The following is a 22530-nucleotide window of genomic DNA, read 5'->3' as shown; positions in this document are numbered from 1 at the left end:
GCATCAGAATCGTGGTCATATACTGTATGATCACTAGGGTGTAGAAAATTTGAAAATTATCAACCTTCAAGATAATATATTTTAAATTTAGACAAATGTTTTGATCTAGTAAGGTATAGGGGAGATGGCAAAGTTAAGGAATTTATGGGTTTGCCAGCCGCACAGGCTTAATATATTAAATCAGTGTGTCATGATCAGTAGCCCATATTCATCTCTAACATTCATTTATCTGGAAGTTCTTAAATGTGTTCCAGAATATGTAAGGATGTTGGGGGGTGCTACCTGAGAGTGAAAAACATAAGCAAATACACAAAAAGTGCCTGAAGAGCACGGCACTAGACTCTCATAAGGGGAGCACTCAAACTGATCTTTGTTATATTGAGAACAAGGGTCAGTTCAGAGAGAAAAAGTAAAACTTAAATTTTAATGTTAAATCATAAAATTGAGATAGGAATACTCACAAGAATTTAAAAGGTGAAATATTTGACACACAACATTAACACACAATGTAAAAGAATCATAGGTTCCAAAAATTTGTAATATATCACAGGTAAAACTATGCACCTTATTTCTAGTATAATAATGTTATATCACAAGTATGACTGTGCACCTTATATATTAGATATTTAATATGGAAAAAGAGCAGGCATGACATTGAGAAACCATTCGTGAAATCTCTGCTTCTGAGATATATAGCCTGATTTACTGCAACAATCTCTGCTACAGCTATGAACTATTTAGTTTATCCAGTAGGATAAATCTTTTGTGCATATTGAACCTGCAGCTACTCTAAAGGCAACAAGAACACAACACGCCTCACAGTGGCAATAACGTACAGGACACCACACTTTGCCTTTATGTCTCAGCAATAATGTGTTACATAATGATACACTAATTGGCGAATGGATACAATTGCATCAATACTGTTTCTGTAAAATGTATCCTGTATTCATGAGTCACTTAACAACAACCAGGGGTGTGATTTAATACACTGTTTATGCCTACAAAATACTTTGATGTGCAATTGTTGCGGATGACGTTAATTGAATCTCATTAGCAGGGCATTGCCTCTATGCATTAAAGGTGTTATCCCCTTTCAACAGCAGGGCATGAATGGTGTTCATCTGACTTGCAGCCATTTATCTAGCCATTTAATCACAATACTATTTTTATCTGCCTAAGTAAGCTATTATACTCTGTACTTCTATCACAGGGGCCTAGCTCTGCAGTAGTTATCTTGTCGGCTGTGCTGGCTTTTTGCCATCAGCCGACAGCAGAGATGAAAATTCACATGCCAAGACCCAGCTGATTCATCTATTTTTACATTGGCTGGTGCTAGTATGGATCTCACACCCCGCATTCGACACGCCAGCAGATGCGGGGCAGCAGAATCTGTAAGTCACTTTTTCAAAGTCATGCCTGCTTTTTTTCCATATTAAATATCTAATATATTAGGTGCACAGTCATTCTTGTGATATAAAATTATTATACTAGAAATAAGGTGCATAGTTGAACCTGTAATAGAGCATTATTATATTACACATTTTTGGAACCTATGATTCTTTTACATTGTGTGTTAATGTTGTGTGTCAAATATTTTACCTTTTAAATTCTTGTCAGTATTCCTATCTCACTTTTATGATTTAACATTAAAAGTTAAGTTTTACTTTTCTCTCTGAACAGACCCTTGTTCTCCATATAACAAAGATCAGTTTAAGTGCTCCCCTTATGAGAGTCTAGTGCCGTGCTCTTCAGGCACTTTTTGTGTATTTGTAGGAGGAGAATTGCCACAACTTGGAATTTGAAATTGACCTGGAGCAGAAATGCATTTTAAAGTGATATGGAGCAGAACTGCAAGAGTCAATCCAAGCAGCTTGCACGGATGAGGAGGTTGAGGTAACCCAATAAGTTTCCTTTAGAATACTGGGGCTCATTCCGAGTTGATCGTAGCTGTGCTAAATTTAGCACAGCTATGATCATCTTCCCTGACATGCGGGGGTACGCCCAGCACAGGGCTAGTCCACCCCAAATGTCAGTTCCGCCCCCCCCCCCCCCCGCACAAATACAAAAGCATAGCACAGTGGCAATGCTTTTGTATTTGTGGAGTAACTCTCGGCCAGTGCAGCTCCTGCGGCTGGCCGGGAGTTGTTCATCACTGCCACTGGCCGCAGCGGCTGCATGAGATGTCACGCAGCCGCCGCGGCACGCCCCCCCCAACGGTCCAGCCATGCCTGCATTGACCGGACCGTGCCCCCTAAATGGCGGCTTAACGCCGCCGTCCAGCTCCCTCCCACCCAGCGACTGCCTCTATCTCAGAGGCGATTGCTAGGAATTGGCGACTGCCATGCTCCGGCGCACTGCGGCGCCAGCACATGCGCAGTTCCGACCCAATTGCTGCGCTGCAACAAACTGCAGCGAGCGATCAGGTCGGAATGACCCCCACTATCCAGTCAAAGTTACTTAACATGTGTAATAACCCTTTTTAGTTTATCTTGCAAATTGAGTCCACCAACATTCCAGGTGACAACCTTCAGATGGATTGGGTGGTGATCAGAGTTTGATATAGTATACTGAGAGGAATGCATGGCTATCCTAAAATCCCATCAAAGGCCAAAGACCCTGCTGCTATTGGTCAAGAATGCAAGGAAAAATCAACAAGGTAAGAAATGCATCCAACCTAGAAAAAGTATAACTATGCCTCAAATACAGGAGACTGGAAAATTAAGATCCTGGGGTGGCAGGCCAGTGAATTTCAAACCCCATAACCGATGTGAGAGACCCAGATAGTAAAAAAAGAACAATAATTACAAAAAAGAGCATAAATGTCAAATGCTGATTACCTAGTTCTACAGAGAATAACACAGTTACAAATAAAATACAAAACAACAGCAACAATGTCATAAAATATTACAATGAGACTGGCCCTGCCTGTATGGACCTGTGTTAGCTAAAACATATACAATGAGAGAAATAAAACAAATTTAAGAAAAGTTAACTCCATTACTATAAAGGAAAATGGAAGTGGACTTACAGAAGAGTGAAGAGCCCTCACCAGAGCTACTCAACATTGGCTATCTAATGTTGGACTGGGTGGTCCAGGATTAGGTAGAAGAACAAGGTGATCTTCAGATAAAATGTTGCTTAGCTAGGGAGAGGTTGACAAAAAAAAGAGGTCTCACCATTGTTTATCACCATTAATTCTGCTGGGTTTAACTGAGAAATCCATTTATTGTGCTTATAGAGATGTTGACAGACCTCCTAAACTTCCCTGAGTTTCTGTGATACCAAGTTAGATAATGTGATGGCCATCAACCGTCATTGAGGGAAACTTTAAGTAAAAGAAGATCATTTGTTCATTAACCCTATAGTCTAAAAATTTGTCTAAAACAGGGCTAGGCTTTAGTATATTTCACTCACTCACTGGGCATATGCAGTTCCCCACTCAGTACGGGGAACAGGGAGAGTCTTGAATTCCCAATGCTAATGGCAGGGATTTACTTAAAAAAACATTAATAAAGACCCCTTTATGGACTCAGGGACATCTATGAAGCACAGATTACAGTATTTCTGATTTAAGGATTTTCCAAGTAATCCATTTTATCAGCCATGGTTTGAATGGTGTGGGACTAATAATATACAGTATCTGAAAGGGAATGAACCTGTAGGCAAGAGGTGGAGTGGATCAGCCGTGGCACTGTAGGCAAGAGGTTGAGTGGGTCAGTCGGGATCTGGGTGGCAGGAACAGCAGCATTGAAACCAAGAGGGGATCAATTGGCCATGTGTGCTGTGAGATGTCAAGTCCATTATAGAGCGGGTAATGTACCACATCCACCCCGTCCAGGTAACAAAGTTGGTAACACTACTGGTGGGGTCTTGACAGCAGTCACTATACTGTCACCCAGGCAAGGTGCATGTAGCCGCTACAAGGATGGCACTGTAGATATTTAGCAGCCCTATTGACAGAGGGCAGCCATAGGTCCACACTTTGGAAATGGTAGGCAGATGCAGGAAGAACTTGCTCAGATGGGTTTTGTACCACCAGGTACACTGATGTCGTCTGTTGAGGTCCAACTCCTGAAGCAAATTAAAAGGCTCCACCATTTTAAAATCCACTCTCCTCCACCTCAATATGCTCAGCTATCTCCCAAGGAATTTACCAGCCATCAGAGGAGTAGTGCTATCGAGAAAATGGCATTATATTTGAGAGGTGAGGACATAGCCTGCTTAAATATACGAGGCCATCCGCTTGAGGTTTAGAGAGAGTACTTTTATTGAATACATTTGTAGGTATTGCTAGGGTTGCAAAGCTTATCTAAGTCAATATTTAAGAATTGAATGTATGTCATGGATTTAGATTTCATCAAACAGAACAGTAAAGTTGTTCTGTTTTTGTCATATTGGCTCTAGCCTTCCACACTCAACTCTTACATTGTTTCTTGACATTTGTTTTCCTATTAATAGTAGGTTTAGGGTGTACTGTATTTAGATCTCTTTGTAATAATTTTTTTATAGCTCAGTGTTTTCTAGTCAGTGTATCCTAGTCACTGCTGTATGGTAATTGTGAACAGAGGATAAATAAGTTACAGAAATGCTATGTGATGAAGTGATGCATTAAGATTGTCTTTCTTGTGACTTATAAAACTTTTTCCAGTCCCAAATTCACATAGTTATTAACTAAAATTAGAACCCTTGCGGAAGTTCTTCACTCATATAGTAAATTAAATTCTTCTTATTATTGTTTTTTTGGAAAAGTGATGTATCTGTACATTGTGAAATGGCTGTGCTCTAGTGATAAAGTGACAATCATAAAAAATAGTGATTAGATAAGTGCAAATAATGTTTAAAAATGTATGGGGAATATAAATGCTAATTCTTTTATGCTTTAACCACTTACCATCACTAAATGACCTTTCACTGATATGGTCACATCCTGTGTAACTGCACCTTCCTCCTCCAGACCCCAGCATTTCAGGTCAGAAACATGCAGAACTGATTTCTTCTATGATTACATACAATTTAGCAGTCTGTCAACACACATGATTATTTTGTTCCCCAAAATGCAATGCAAATTGCATTTTGATAGCATGTGCCTACTCTAAAAGTTGTCTTCAAGTGCAAAGATGGGAATTGAAGTTCCCCTGTGAGCACTATACTGTACAGCAATAACTGCCACCATTTCAAACTGTAGAAACATTGTGACCAAAACGACCTTCCTAGAACATACATCACCAGAATACCATCTGAAATCTTAGTAAATGCCACCTTTTAGGAACATTTAATATACAGTATTAAACCTAGACCTTGCTTAACCACTTGCCTGACATGTACGCATCATGCGACCACACCAGCAAGTGCTTTATCTGACCTGGTCGCACAGGATGCGACCAGTCAGATTGACAGTGTCTGCTGCTGCAGGGAAGAGAAACTTCTCTCTGCTGCTTCTCTCAGAGGGAACAGAAGGTCCCTCTCATTTTCCTACTAGCCAATCACTATTCAAGACCCCTTCAGCTGTTTCTTCCCCTTGTGGCTGCCAGTACTCAATAGACTGTTGAACATTAATTGACAATACCTAAACCAGGTGGTTGTCAAAAGCAAACATTCATATTTGCGCATACAGCATATAAGGTCTAATAAATGCTTAACTATGTAATTGAATAAGATACAATTAATTTTTATATTTTGTATTTTGTTTATTTTTTGGAAACCAATCAGTGTTGCAAGTGTGAGGGTACGCTCGGGTACGGAGTACCCTTAAGAATTTGGCAGCAGGTACGCAGTACCACCTGTCACACACTTTGCCATTGCCACAATTATAATGTGCCACAAAGCAACAAGACCATGGTGCTTGGCAGCATGATGGCTCCTCCCACTTTGTCAGGGTTACTGGGAGTGCGACAGTGGCTGTATTTTCCTGTTTTAATGGAGTCATTACTCTATATTGTTATTAAATTGGGGGCATTACTATATATTTCTATTATACTGGAGGTATCACTATATATTTCTATAATACTGGAGGCATTTCTATATATTTTTAGCCTTGCCTCCATAATCCCCCCCAAAAAGGGGTTGTATCATATAGCCACTCCCACTAGCAGCATGTGGCCACGCCCCATCACAACACATGACCATGCCCATCACTCAGTACCCATAAGAAAATATTTCTACTTGCACCACTGAAACCAATCCTGAGGGTAAACATAACTTGATTCTTTTTTTATTTATTTATTTTATCATTAAACAGTAATTGACTTAACTCTTCATATCTGGGCAGAGCTACAAAAAAATACTGTTTTGTATTGACAATTACAGTTTCTTACAATTTACAGAAATGCATTTTCTTAATTAATTGCATTTTGTGTTTTAACAATTATTTTCTAAAAAAAAAAAAAAACTGTCATATTTTATTTAAGTGTAAAGAGCCAGAACAGTAACTTGTGTGAAAAATATCTACTTAAATTTTTTTAATTGGTATTATTACAACAATATTCATTCCTCTTTAGGCAGCAATTCCATGTGCAATTATTGACTTCATCAGTCATTTATCGAAAAGTATATTGCTGTGACTGACCACCAAATGTCTATCTGTTGAGCATGAAAAATCTTTCAGTATGTCTGACAGATTGGTGTTCATCTCAGATAGTGGATATACTCACCATCAAATAGAGAGACTACTTATCTGACAGTGTATGGCAATATTAGACAATTGTTGTCTGTCTGTCTGATGGTGAATTTATATCTCACAGTGTATGGTGAGCATAAGTAAGAAGAGATTTTTATTTTTATTATTTTGACAATTATAGTAATGTGGGTGCCTACAGTACTGTATGTCAGCAGCTCTGTGGTTCATAATATTATGTTGGGTGGAGTTACTATTTAACCTAGAATTGCATATAAATGACACCATTTAAAAAAAATAGTATTTTATAGAATACTAATTGACTGTATGCATGAATCTATCCTGCACTAAAAAGGACAATATTCTTATATACAGTATAGTATTGCTGATTGTACTAGTGGTGTCAATTCTACACCTTTTGTGATTGTCCTTTTGTTATCTAGTAACATAGTTGTTGAGGTTGAAAAAAGACAAATTGTCCATCGAGTTCAAGCTATATTTTGATTTACTACTAAGCACTGGATTATCTTTCACTGAGCCAGACACTGTCATACATTATTGTTACAGATTATGAGGGATATCCAATTAGCCCCGGTAATTTAGTAGTGCTAATTGTCACTCCAGGGGCTATCTAGTTAGCCCCGATAAGTCGGCATGAGACGTGGTTTATCTGGGATTTTGTTTCACCTGCCTCAGGCAGGCAAAACCAAATCCTCGGAAACAGCTCCGTTTTTGTGTGAAAACGGGGCTGTTTCTACCAAAAACACACAGGTTTCACTGAACCTATGTGTTTTTGGAAGAAAGGGCATTTTTTTTACAGGTAATCTATTAGGATAGCCTGTAAAAAAAAAAAAATAGTGAAACATCAGGAAAAATTGCAAAAAAACAAATTTTTTGCACCCGATGTTTTAGCAGGGCTAATTAGATATCCTCCTTTATCCTTGGATGCTGTTTTCAGCTAAAAATGTATCTAAACCTTTCTTAAACACATCAATTGAGTCAGACATTACAACATTTTCTGTTATTAAATTCCATATCCTTTCTGCTCGCACTGTGAAGAAACCCTTCCTTCGCTTGCTGTTAAACTTCCACCCCTATAAACTTAGAGAGTGACCATGTGTCCTGTGATGGCCTTCTGGTTAAACTTTTTTGTTAGGAATGGAAATATAAAATATTGCAATTCACAAGATGTTGGTCATAGAATATGGATACACTGTTATTTGCTTTTCTGCAACCAATTCCCGATTGGTGACAATTTTCTCTATTTAGAAACCACAGTGGGGTCTGGTGCAACCAATTCAACACGACATGTAAATGCACTTTCTTTGTGTTTGTTTTTCCTTTGTGGATTCAGTGAGTAAACGCATTCAACTCAAATGAACTTACAAGTAGCATAGTTGTAAAAGGATTTTGGTTATTGATATCTCACACAAAAAACATACCCATTTGAAAATGTCAGTAACACCCAGCTGCCCACAAAGACTTGTCTGGCTGCACCACAAACTCCTACACTGTCAGAGGAACTGAGTGCTGCACATAATGTCACAGTGCAGCACCCAGCTCCTGTCATAGAGGAGGAGTCTGCATTTTTGGTGTTATCTCTCGGAGTGTGACGCTCGGCAGTAGACCGCTGGTGATGCCACTGTGTCACAAAATGTTATATTTTATTTACATTGTCTCTGTCTTAAACAAATCAAATGGAAATATGTTGTTCAGTGAAGTCATTTCCTAGTAATTTATGAATCCAAGTAAAATAATGTGTTTTATAAGCCCCATGATTTCAGGTGTTCACTGCTTTCATTTTTAGTGAACTTTGAAACTCAAAATGAATGAATTAAACAAAAACAAAAAATATTTGCTTTACATTTAGCAACTGTTTTTTATTGAGAGACTTCAACACTTAAGATGTCACTATTTTGATTTGTTTTATATTGTGCAACGTTGCCACTGTCAGAACAAATAAATCAATGAGTTTAAGAATAATTTAAGTCTCTATTCTACCCTACAAGACTGCAGTATATATGATCCTAGGTCTGTGACCTTTGCACCTTTTAAACCGAAAGTTTATTTGGTCTTTGTGTTTATTAAACATAACACAAACCCAAAAGAATCCTCTTCAGTCTCATTTTAATATAATAGAAAAAGGGCAGCTTCCTAGGATAAAAACTTACAAATGAATAGTGAACTACTGCAGTGACTATTATCACAAAGCATTTGTACTGTATATTCAAAACAGAATGAAATGCTAGGGTACAACAGACAGTAATATTGAGGTCTGTCCATCTTACAAAACACAAAGCACTGATGTGTTGTTGTTCTTCTTGAATTTGATTAATTTCCACTTCTAATCTTTAAATCTTCCACAAGGGCACATTTCAATGGTTTGTTCAAGCTATTTAGATAAAAACTCACTAATGTGACAATTATTTTTAATCAAAATGTTTATTACCATTGTAGTGCTTAGAAGATGCTTGAGGTTATTCATGACAGTACTTATTAAATGTAAATCATTTATTCATACTGCTTTTAAGAAAATGATAAAAGTAACATATTTTTGCCATTAATTCTATAAACAACTAATATATAGTACACAACAAAGTGACAATATCCGTGCACTATTTTGAATTATGTTGACTATAACCATAACTTGCTATTATTATTACTCTTTGGGTATATGGTTAACTCTTTGATTGTAGATCCTAATACATTTCAGTCTGACCGGGTGTTTGTTTCCCGACACCACTACAAATTTTTTTTATATTTATTATTACTATTTATTATTTTGTTATTTGTTATATTCTGATACAGGTTATAGAAATCTATTATCTGTATTCCGCCTTTTTCCTATTGTCATTGTAATGTTTACCAATACTTGATATACAATTTATTATTGATGGTTAATTATGCACACTCAGACAGGCATGTTATCTCTATTTATTTTTATTTTTATTTTTATTATTATCTTTGTATTCCTTATTCTTTATTTTATATTTCATTCTCTCAAGTTTATCTTTTCATTATATACATTAATTTTAATGAGTTCAGGTTTACTGGGCTTATGGTTCTCTGCGCCACCAGAGAGTGAATTCCCCATGAGCTGACGTATATTTGTTTCTATATTGGATTGATTAATTACTTAATTACTGACACATGTTGATTGTTACACTCAAGCTTTAAATACTGATTACTCCTGAGGCCGGACATACCTTTGACAAAGTCACATGATCTGTGACGAAACGCGTCAGATCCCGCCTCTCTGCACACCTTGATCGTTTTACCTATTACGTAGCAAGCTGCCTATTGAGCCGCAGACATCCCAGTTTCATACCGGCCCCACATTGCGGCTCAAGCTACCTACTGAGCCACAGACATTCCGGCTCCATACCGGCTTTACATCCCGGCTCATCATACTGCCGCCAGTTACTCTTCTCAGCATATCGTGGAGACTGACACTGATCAGACAGTGAGTTGCCTGCAGAGCTCTCCGGCTCTCCGGCCCCATACACGGCTGCTGACACCCTCCCTCAGAACGTGGCTGAAACTTCTGCATTTACCGCTGGTCAGCCGGTTACCACACATTCACCTCCTTGCCGCGCAGACGGACACTGGGCACCGCAGGACCGCAATACCGAGGATGCTCGGTACGGACCAGCCCTAGGAGAGGTAATCATATTTACATTCATTCAGCCACCCACCTACCTGTGAAATTCTCTACGACATTCATGATCAGTCATACACTGATCGGCTGTATATTTGGAACTGTGGACACTCCTAATGAATTAACCCAGGACTCTGTGGTTCCTTTTCCCAAAAAGTAGATTGAGATTCACAGCTCATATATCTCATGATCAAGGTGTTGATACATTTAAACTTTGTTTGTATGCTCTTATTGAATTTTATATCTAGACTTTAAGTGTTTTAATCAATGTTATTAATATAATAAACTTTCCTTCATTATACGTTAGCTCTTATTATTAATTATTCCCCATTAAGTATCATTAATTGTTCTACCACTATTTGCGCAGTCGTTTCTTCTTTTCATTATTAAGTCTCTATTCTACCCTACAAGACTGCAGTATATATGATCCTAGGTCTGTGACCTTTGCACCTTTTAATATATATTAAATATCTTATTTTTTATTTTTTATTTTAGATAAAAGCTACAAGCGAAATTGCAAAATCTTGTAGTGCTTTTTATTAGTTTATTCTGTCAGATGATGAAAGTTTATTTGGTCTTTGTGTTTATTAAACATAACACAAACCCAAAAGAATCCTCTTCAGTCTCATTTTAATATAATAGAAAAAGGGCAGCTTCCTAGGATAAAAACTTACAAATGAATAGTGAACTACTGCAGTGACTATTATCACAAAGCATTTGTACTGTATATTCAAAACAGAATGAAATGCTAGGGTACAACAGACAGTAATATTGAGGTCTGTCCATCTTACAGAACACAAAGCACTGATGTGTTGTTGTTCTTCTTGAATTTGATTCATTTCCACTTCTAATCTTTAAATCTTCCTCAAGGGCACATTTCAATGGTTTGTTCAAGCTATTTAGATAAAAACTCACTAATGTTACAATTATTTTTAATCAAAATGTTTATTACCATTGTAGTGCTTAGAAGATGCTTAAGGTTATTCATGACAATACTTATTAAATGTAAATCATTTATTCATACTGCTTTTAAGAAAATGATAAAAGTAACATATTTTTGCCATTAATTCTATCAACAACTAATATATAGTACACAACAAAGTGACAATATCCGTGCACTATTTTGAATTATGTTGACTACAACCATAACTTGCTATTATTATTGTAATTTCAAAGTATATATGGGATGCGGTCAGGATCCCTGCTTTTGGTATCCAGACAGTCTAATTCCTGACAGCGTAATCCTCATGTTGAGAATACCAATGGATCCCTAAGGTTAATATGAGGATTTGGGCTAGGGTTAGGCAGTAAGGTTAGGGTAGGTTGCACAAGGGGATAATTAGTGTTAGGCTGTGGGATGGGAGGGTTAGAGTTAGGCTGCAGGAGGGGGATGGTTAGGGATAGGCTGCGAGAATGGGAAGGTTAGGGTTAGACTTCAGGAGGGGGGCGGTTAGGGTTAGACTGCAAGAGGGTTGGATTAGGGTTAAGCTGCAAGGGTGGGGGAGGTTAGGGGTAGAATACTTACCCGAAAGCCTCTGGCATCCTCAGCATCAAGATTCTGCTGTCAGTATTCTGACCTCCAGGATTTCATACCTAAACCATATATACAGTATCTATAAATCAAAACTTTGCATACATCAAAGAGAAAATAAACTGCTGCATTTTTTGTACACACGGGGCCTGATTTCACTGTTGCCCACAACTACAGCGATGCAAAGTGTTTGTAGTTGTGGGCAGCAGTGGAAGCCAAGTTTATAGTACTACCTTTTGCTAATATGAAAGGCCATAAATCTAATGCGGAGGTTTGTGCATATGTTGTGCCACACATTGATTCTACACCAGCAGCAACAACCATCATCATCATTAGTATCTGTTCATGCAACTGCCCCATGCTACAGTATGTGCAAGAGATCCATCAGAAACAGACTTCCCCTCATTGTGCATGTGAATTGTAGGGACCTTTATCTTTAATCTCACAATATTCCCATGATCCCCAAATCAGGGCAGATTAATGCATTCGCATTGTTGTCACCCATGTACTTTCATAGAAAACTGTTCCCTCCAAGTTACGTCCATTAGCACAAAGATACACAAATGCGCATCTGCACATGCGCTCTATGCAAAACTTTTTTCACACCTGCCTAAAACTTTTACACAGTATTGTATATGTGAGGGAATGCCCACAGCACTAACAGAGAATCCACCAGGAAAGCCCCAGGATCCCTGTCTTTGTACCATATCTTGGCAGCTGGTAGTTGTATTGAGATGCCAAAATAGCAATCTCTAGTACTGTAGGCCCCAATAGTGGACCAGTAGATGTAAGATGTCTGGACATAGAGATCACTTGCCTGAGAAAGCTCTAGGAAGTCTGCTCCCCAAATCTGGACACCAAGGATGATGACCGCTGAAAGAGCCAGAAGGTGTTACTCTGCCCAGTATAGAATGCTGCTGATCTCTTTTGCAGTGTCTCAACTGGGAGTACCATCCTGGTAGATTATATACTGTAGGCATTGTCCACCTACACCTTGACAGGTTGACCCTAGAGGATTGGCTGTGCTAGTCAAAATAACTCTTTACACCACTCTGAGCTCAAGGACATTGAAGGATAGTTGGCTCTACTGAGCTATCCCCTTAACCTGGTACAACTGATGGCAAGACACCACCTACCAACCTCAAAGACTTGCATTGGTGGGGAGTAAGACCCAGTTCTGGATCCAAAAAGTGTGGCCCCTGTACCAATGTGACTTTAGCTATTGGCTTGGTCATGCCTTCTGCTACTGTATGTGTAGTATATTCTGAGAAGGCATCAATAATTGATTATCCACATATGTGACCTTAGAAGATATACTATCAGATGTGATCTCTCAGAATATCTGGAAACTGGTCTAGGAGAAGAATGTCATTCAGATAAGGCAGGTTACGGATGCCTCTGTCAATGGTGCACTACCCTGTTTCATGGGCTGTAGTATGGTATGCTGGTGGCTGGGCTCCCGGCGACCAGCATACCGGCACCGGAAGCCCGACTGCTGGCATACCGACAGTGTGGCAAGCGCAAATGAGCCCCTTGCGGGCTTGCTGCGCTCACCACGCTGTGGGCATGGTGGCGAGCGACGCGCGCCACGCTATTTATTCTCCCTCCAGGGGGGTTGTGGACCCCCACAAGGGAGAAAAAGTGTTGGTATGCCAGCTGTCGGGATTCCGGCACCAGTATACTGTGCGCCGTGATCCCGACAGCCGGCAACCTAAAGACCACCCGTTTCATGACCCTGCTGAAAACATGAAAAGCTGATGACAATTGATATGTCAATTCCCAAGGCTGTAAATGATGAACACACACAATATGAGGAATTGCTGGTGATTTACTCAGATGGGAATCAGTAAATTGGCATACTAGATGCTGTTAAGACTACTAGGCTTCTCTGTGTGTGCACATGCAGGATGAAACTGAAATGAGGTCAGCTGAAGCCAGGTGAAAATTAAAAAAGGTTTATTGTAATAAAAGAACCAGTATGATGCTGGAATATAGAATGATAAAATTAATACAGAAAATGGATCTTAGATTTACACGGAGCAGAATGCAAATATTCCCAGATTATTGCAATGGCTTGTTATTGGAACAGTAAGTATGATGATGTTTGAATACAGGTAAAGTCCAGGTTAATAGCAGTGGTGAAATGAACGTGAAGAAATCTGTATTTAAACAAAGCAGAGGAAAATAAAATACCAAAATCTAGGAACCAGGCAGGGGTGGAAACAGACTGCAAATAATAACTCAGGAATGCAAATATTGCTCCAGCAGGGCTAGAAGTCTTGAACCAAGGCATAGGTAACACCAGACTACAAGAAGTATATCCGAGATGCAGATATGGCTGAAGCAAGACAAGATAACTGGAGAGAGCCTAGTCACAATCCACATGGAACCCCAATGATCTGCACATGAATGCTAGTGAGCTGTACCTAAAAAGCAGCACAAGGTGTTGGCCACAGCAGCTCACAATCAGGTAATTAACCTGCAGGGACAGAATGTGCAACTGCAATTCAGACCTCTGGCAGCAAGTGAGACCCTTAGAGGCAGCAAGGAGACATAATGCAAAGCAACACAAAAATACAGACATTCCTGACATTATCCCCCCTTACACAAGCGGATTCCAGATGCCTATAAGTTCATCTACTCCTCTTTTTGGGTTGCCTAGTTCTAACTGAAGGTGTCACAAATACACTACTCTGCAGTACAGGTCCATCAATTATAAGTCTAGGATCCTCCAGAAGCTCGCTCTCAGAATCGGAGTCACATCACAACCCATCAGCAGTAATGACTCCTTATATTCTTGGATTGTATCAAGAGTGGATGGTAAATTTGTGGAAGCCAAACTTGCCGAAAAATCTGAGTGAACACCTAAAGATAAGGACCCACATCTCTGAAACTGAGAATGCTGTCCAAACCGCAGAGGCTGGTCCTCAGATGGGCACACTTTAACAGATTCATCCAGGAGAGTGAGGACAGTCGGTAGGCAAATCTTGTAAAACCTGATCTTCCGAATGTACAAGACCACTTACTCACTTCAAGGACCCCCCTCTGAACCTCATACATATGTTAGCAATTATATCAGTAGGGGAAAAGTCATCAAAACTCAAATAATACTTGAAGAGAGCTATACACTGAGAGATATCTCCATCAAAATAAGGCAGTTCCTCAATGACTTGGTTTTCTAAATTAGATGTTACATCAGGGAGGATAGACAACCATGTCCCCTCAGACAAGATGGACTCTTCTCGGACCTCAGACAGGGAAATCTCAAATGGCCCCGACTGGGCAGGTGCCTTAGATGGCCCTGACTGGGCAGGCGCCTCAGATGGCCCCGACTGGGCAGGCGCCTCAGATGGCCCCGACTGGGCAGGCGCCTCAGATGGCCCTGACTGGTCAGGCGCCTCAGATGGCCCCGACTGGGCAGGCATCTCAGATGGCGCTGACTGGGCATGGCAGGCTCCTCTGGAACCTCGGGCATGGCAGGCACCTCGGGCATGGCAGGAACCTATGGGACCACCACCTGGGGCTGGACAGGCAGAACCCCCTCCTGGGGCTGGATGGGCAGAACCCTCTCCTGGGGCTGGATGGGCAGAACCCCATCCTGGGGCTGGATGGGCAGAACCCCATACTGGGGCTGGACAGGCAGAACCCACTCCTGGGGCTGGACAGGCAGAACCCCCTCCTGGGGATGGACAGGCAGAACCCCTTCCTGGGGCTGGACAGGCAGAACCCTCTCCTGGGGCTGGATGGGCAGAGTTCCCTCCTGGGGCTGGACTGGCAGAGCCCCCTCCTGGGGCTGGACTGGCAGAGCCCCCTCTTGGGGCTGCGGCTCTCGAGACCCGTTGATGCTGAAAGAAAACATATTGTACGGGATAATGGCTGATACCATGGCACTCTCCTCATGCCCAAAGGCAAGGGCAGCAGGGACCTCATGCCCAAAGGCAAGGGCAGCAGGGACCTCATGCCCAAAGGCAAGGGCAGCAGGGACCTCATGCCCAAAGGCAAGGTCAGTAGGGATGAAACACCACTCCTGGGGTCGCTGGGCCAGACACCCCTCCCGGGGTCACTGGGCCGGACACTCCTCCCGGGGTTGCTGAGCTGGACAACCCTCCTGGGGGCGCTGGGCTGGACACCCTTCCCGGAGCCGCTGGGCCAGACACCTCTCCAGGGGCCAAGGGGCCAGACACCCCTCCAGGGGCTGCTGGGCTGGACCCCCCTCCGTGGTCTCTGGGCCGGATACCCCTCCTGGGGTCGCTGGGCCGGACACCCCTCTTTTTGAAATTTGAGTGCCACAATGGCATAACAGCAGAATTAGGAGCTTTGGCAGAATGAAGAAATACTTTTTGGGGTTTGCAAGCAGGACAAAATTGAATAAAATGTCCAGACCTGCCGCAATAAAAACAAAGTTTTTTATCCCTTCTGTGTCTTTTCTCTTCCTCAGAGAGGCTGGGTTGTGGAAAGCTCCAAAACTTGTCATTGCTTGGGATTGGAAAACAGCGGCCAGAATTGAGAGCATCAGACTCGTATTTTTCCCTTTTCCCCTGCGTCACCTTAAAGGGATCTGGTACTCTTATTGAATAATCAGGCAGAGCAGATAGTATCTCAGAAGACAGGGTTTGTATATTCTCCAGTTTCTCTCTGAGATCAGCCCGCAATGTAGAGTCCACGAATGGCACCAACTCTAGAGGCAGGGAACTTATTTGAAACCAAGCCATTTTATGAAATTCAGTTATTACCTTAAACTCCTGCACATGTTTATTTGGCAGATCATTCTTTTAAGACTACTAGGCTTCTCTGTGTGTGCACATGCAGGATGAAACTGAAATGAGGTCAGTTGAAGCCAGGTGAAAATTAAACGAGGTTTATTGTAATAAAAGAACCAATATGATGCCGGAATATAGAATGATAAAATTTAAACAGAAAATGGATCTTAGATTTACACGGAACAGAATGCAAATATTTCCAGATTATTGCAATGGCTTGTTATTGGAACAGTGAGTATGATGACGTTTGAATACAGGTAAAGTCCAGGTTAATAGCAGTGGTGAAATGAACGTGAAGAAATCCGGATTTAAACAAAGCAGAGGAAAATAACATACCAAAATCTAGGAACCAGGCAGAGGTGGAAACAGACTGCAAATAATAACTCAGGAATGCAGATATTGCTCCAGCAGGGCTAGAAGCCTTGAACCAAGCATAGGTAACACCAGACTACAGGAAGTATCTCCGAGATGCAGATATGGCTGAAGCAGGACAGGATAACAGGAGAGAGCCTAGTCACAATCCACATGGAACCACAATGATCTGTACATGAATGCTAGTGAGCTGGACCTAAATAGCAGCACAAGGTGTTGGCCACAGCAGCTCACAATCAGGTAATTAACCTGCAGGGACAGAGTGTGCAACTGCCATTCAGACCTCTGGCAGCAAGTGAGACCCCTAGAGGCAGGAAGGAGACATAATGCAAAGCAACACAAAAATACAAACGTTCCTGACAGATGTATAGGTATGCCATAAAGTCCACTGGTTCCAGAGCCAGAATAATAGTGAAGACACTCCATGCTGAAAACAGAAATTCCCTTGTACCTGTTTATCACATGAAAAGAAGCCAGAATGAGTCATACAATTTCTGACACAGGAAGACACTGGCATAGAAACATTTACCTCTCTGAAATGGGGGAACTCAAATTATGCCCCCTGAGGCCAAATAGCAAGCATATGAATGCCCTGATAGCTCTTGTATTTCCCTTTATACTTCATAGAAAGTAGAAGCCATACTGGGGTTGTCCCAGAGGAGGAAAACCCCATCATGTGGCAGGCCTGTCAGCTGTCTAGGGGATCAATGCTGCCAACCTCAGAACCTAGTGTCCCTGAAGCAGAGAAGTCTTGTGCCAGTATGTAGCTTAAATGTAATTTACACCTGCTTTGGGTTGCATTCCCAAACAACCCAACTCCTGGAAGACTGTATCTAGAAAAAAGAATAAACCAGATGTTCTGGACTCCCTCTGAGCCACAGCAGGACAGAATGTTGTCTTATGCACTGCCACTGTAGTGACAATCCTCAAATTCTGGACCAAAGTGGACCTCTCCTACCAAGGAAGAGACTCTAACTTCTTTTTATAAGCCATGTCAGCCTGCCAGAAAGGCAACCTGAGAGCTTTCCTGGTCACCACAGCAGAGTCCAACACCTAATAGGTCAAAACACCTGAGTCAATAGCCACCTCTCAGTTAGGTACCGTAATGTCCCATCTTAACATGCTACACTAGAGACAATAACACCATTCTGTTGTACCAGAACTGAGTCCTTCTACCCAGCAGCCATTATTCTTAATCTTTGTACACACTAGTGCAGGCATTCCCAACCTCAGCCGACAACGCACAGTAATAGTCAAAGTTTTAGTGCTAAACATGCTTCACCACAGATGGTTAAATCAAAATAACTGAGGAACTAATTAAGTTACCTGCGTTCAAGCATTAGTATCACTAAAGCCCGGACATGTATTATGTCTTGAGGATTGAGTATGGGAATGCCTGCACTAGAGTGATATCAGCCTGATATCTCTTTTCTGGGTGTTTCGGCCCAACAAATTGGCCAGATTGTTCTATGTGTAAGGCTAATATGCATGCTCCCACAGTCATTAGCAAAATCTTCTGGTCGGCATACTGCATGGCCAACTGGACAATATTGCATGCTGTGTGTTGTGATGAAGGCTGGAATGAAGGATTGTTCTGTCCTTCATTTACTTCATAGTGATATGTACTGTGGATATGATATGTCAGCCAGTTGGCTTCCATAGAATTCAAACACATATCGTTCTAGTGTGTACCTAGACTTAGAGATCCAAGTAGATGTGAGGGTTGGGCATACAGTCACCTGAGGAAACTATCCAGCTGCCTATCCACTGGATCCCTAAAGGAAGCTATATGCAGAATAGGGAGGATAGAAGATCTAACAAGATGGGCAAATCAAGAGGAGACTCCCACATGGCTCAATCCAAAGTAGGTAGCTTATAAAATGATTGCTTAACTGAAACTCTGAGCCTGTGGAGCTACTCAGTATGCTTTCTAGAAAGTGCAGATTTAAGTGTCTTTAATAGTGCTCCTACATTCACTGTGATTCCTCTACCAGAGGAAATCCCAAAATCCAAGGGAACTGAAACATTAGCTTATTTTTCTGAGGCCAAAGCCATGAACCAACCAGACAAGGCATAGAGCTATGCCACTTGAGAGTCTGCACAATCTCTGTTGAGCATTTTCAGAAAGGAGCAGACAGCTGCACCAACACTTACAAAGTGAAAGTGTCACTATGGCAGACATGCTTAAGTGAGTGATAATCTGGGCCACACCTGAAGATGTACTAGTAGAGGGAGCTGGCCTAGGAGCTTCAAGAAGGTACACTAACTGCATATTACCTGTGATAATGTTCCCACTCAAAACTACAGGACTTTATCCGGGCTTCCACCACTCTGTGGAATGCCCTTCCATGCACAATAAAGCTCACCTCTAGTCTCCAAACCTTCAAACATTCTCTGAAAACTCACCTCTTCAGACAAGCCTATCAAATTGCAGACCCACCCACATAATATTGAGTGCTTCCCTATCTAATTGCATCCTCTATGTACAGTACACATAACCTCACATATTTTGTCTTTCTTTACTCTCACACCCTCCTGACCTTTGGCAAACATTGCTGGGTGAATATATCATACAACCCATTAAGAACCTAGCAATCTGGTGGACCATTATGCAATAGGTAGCATCTATCCTTGTGTATCAATGCCTATTTTCCTATAGATTGTAAGCTTGCGAGCAGGGCCTTCCTACCTCTATGTCTGTCTGTTTTTACCCAGTTTTGTCTATTAATGCTGTTATAATTGTAAAGCGCAACGGAATATGCTGCACTATATAAGAAACTGTTAATAAATAAATAAAATAATACATAATGGGAAATGCTGGTTCCTGACTAGTAGTAGCAAAGGAACCTCACTCAGCATAACTGTAAAATGCCAGACACAGAGGCCTGTGAAAGGGAGTCCTCTGCCCTTATGGTCCAGAACCTGAGCAGAAAATACTGTCAGTACGGGTTCAACAGCTACAAAACACAAGAGCTAAATTCTTGGAAGACATAATGCAAACCATGAATTCCCCCATACAACAAAGTTTCAAAAATGTACCACAAATACGGAAATATGTGGGGCTATAAGAGTGAAGCCCAGTTCATGGTGTTTGTTAAGCCTATACTCGGTGTCTGATCAGTGACTGACCACCATTGTGTGTCCAGCTGTGCCAGTGGAAGATATCTGTGTGCGGAGGACTCAAGGCCAAAGTCACTGATCCAGTTGCCAGTGCTGCGGCCACCGGCACTGGAGGTCATTGGAGTAAGGGCATCCTATAGGACACCTTTCACTATCCAATCAAATAAAAATAATTAAGAAAAAAACAAAAATGAGGAACCAATAAAAGCAGCCCCTCCAAAATTATCCTTCCTTGACCATACCAAAATCGAAAATAGCTGGCCAGGGGCTTCTGGGTAATTAAAATGAACTGTTTGCTGTCCAGACTTCCTCTCCATGCTATACCTATAGCCCACCCTGTGCCCCTTAGTAGAGGAAGAAGAAATAACATGTTCTCTGAGTGCTTGTGCAAAGTTTCCATCAAATTACCTGATGCTATATACAGGTTATTATTACAGTATATTATTTATATACATTGTTACAGCTATCAGTCTTCCACAAGATACGGTTACAACTATTACAATTGTTGCCCTGTATACCATTTCAGCTGCATTCTCTATTGCATATATAAAACAGTTATCTTTATCATTTCTTTCTATGATAATGGGTATAACGATTTCGATACCATTTGAGCTAAATTTCAATTCTATGATTCACAGCCATATAGACTAATTGCTTTGGTGAAATCTTCTTCATACAATCCTATTTAAGAACAATCTATCACATTGGAGTAACTACTATCTATATTTCTGACTTGATTTCCGGACTCTCACCACCGATCTATTGATTTACAGGGAATTGGATATGCCCCTCATACTTACCATTGCCTAACGCTAAAAGCAGATCCAGCTATCTATTTTCTACCCTTTTCTAACTCTAATTTTCTTCATATCTAATTTTATGTGAACTCTCATCAGTGATCCCGGAGTAGGGACAGCATTATTTGTCCTACTATCACACCACACTGTAAACGCCCGACTCCGTCCGTTCTTGGAAGCTAAGCAGTGTTGGGCTGGGTCAGTACTTGGATGGGAGACCACCTAGGAAGAGCCAGTTTAGTAGGGATCTGTATCAAGTGCCTAACACTGACAGCAGATTCACAAACTTACCATCACTTTTCTAGATTTTTTCCATCTCCTCTAGCTCTCCTTTGTCAGCAAATAAGCCCCCAACATTCATGTCTCTTGGCATATCATGTGGATCCCCTAAATCAACCAATAAATTCTCATCTAGAATCACCTTGTATCTAACCCCTAACCATTGCGGGTCCTGATCCATATATTTGATCCATACGAGTAGTAAATTATTTTTGAGGGTAATTTTTCTTTTAAACTGCTTGCAAACTGTTTGTTTATTTATTCATTTGTTTGTTTAGGATACATCAAATTCCAATTTTTAAATAATTTATCAATAAAATATTATGTATTAATTGACACATGTTCCAGTCTTTTTCTGATTTTCAAAGAGTGCGCCCACAAAGAGTCTTTTCTTTCTTCTTTAGTTTATATACAGTATCTATATACAGTATCTAACAAGTTCAAATTCCTTTTGGGTGCCATTGTTTTAAATTATCTAAATTTAATAATAATAATAATAATAATAATAATAATAATAGTAATAATTTAAAACAAACTGTAATTTAATCAACCCTAATATTCCTGCAAGCAAATTTGAGGCTGCTTATTTGGCTGGGTTAAGTCAAACTTGGAGCTCTCTAGTGCTTAGTACAATCAACTACGCTGGTACCTTTTGATTAAATTACTATGTTAGCATATTGGGGGTCATTCTGAGATGATCGTAGCTGTGATAAATTTAGCACAGCTATGATCATTCACACTGACATGTGGGGGACGCCCAGCACAGGGCTATCCCGCCCAGCATGTCAGTGCCGCCTTCCCTCCACATAAGTGCAAAGGCATCGCACAGCGGAAATGCCTTTGCACTTCAAGAGTAGCTCCCAACCAGTGCAGCTTTAGCGTGCTGGCAAGGAGCTTCTCATCGCTCCCCGGCCTGCAGAGGCTGCGTGTGATGTCATGCAGCCACTGTGGCCCGCTCCTCATTCGGTCCTGACACACCCACGAAACGGTGGGAAAATGCTGCCATTCCGCCCCCCCGTCCAGCGACCGCCTCTGCCTGTCAATCAGGCAGAGGAGATCGTAGCAGGCCGACAGCCTTCGGCCATCTGGCATGCGCCGGTGCTCTGCGGTGCCGGCGATAAACTGCAGCGTACGATCGGGTCAGAATGACCCCCATTGAACACTGTTGATATGACAGTAGAACAATGGCAAAGCAAAAGATGCTATAAAAATATCATTAAATACACAAAAGACCAGAAGTTTGAATCACTCCTACTGTCTAATTATGTGCACTTCAAGCTTGTTCAGGTAATGTAAGTTTGTTAAAATAAAAATGTATATTAGGTTGCTGCCTATTTAACCTTTCAGAGTAACCTGACCACGTAAAAGCATTTTTTAACTATGAAGCGTAATTAAAT

The 22530-nt window shown here is 41.0% G+C and overlaps 1 pseudogene; it reads left to right on the top strand.

Annotated features, from left to right (window-relative positions):
- Nucleotides 1-20982: 20982 nt before the first annotated feature.
- LOC134894666 (5S ribosomal RNA) lies at nt 20983-21101 on the top strand (annotated as a pseudogene).
- Nucleotides 21102-22530: the final 1429 nt, after the last annotated feature.

Source organism: Pseudophryne corroboree, chromosome 3 (genome assembly GCF_028390025.1).
Source record: "Pseudophryne corroboree isolate aPseCor3 chromosome 3, aPseCor3.hap2, whole genome shotgun sequence".
Taxonomy (NCBI): Eukaryota; Metazoa; Chordata; class Amphibia; order Anura; family Myobatrachidae; genus Pseudophryne; species Pseudophryne corroboree.
The sequence above is the reverse complement of the archived record's forward strand: the minus strand, read 5'-3'. Positions and strand labels throughout refer to the sequence as shown.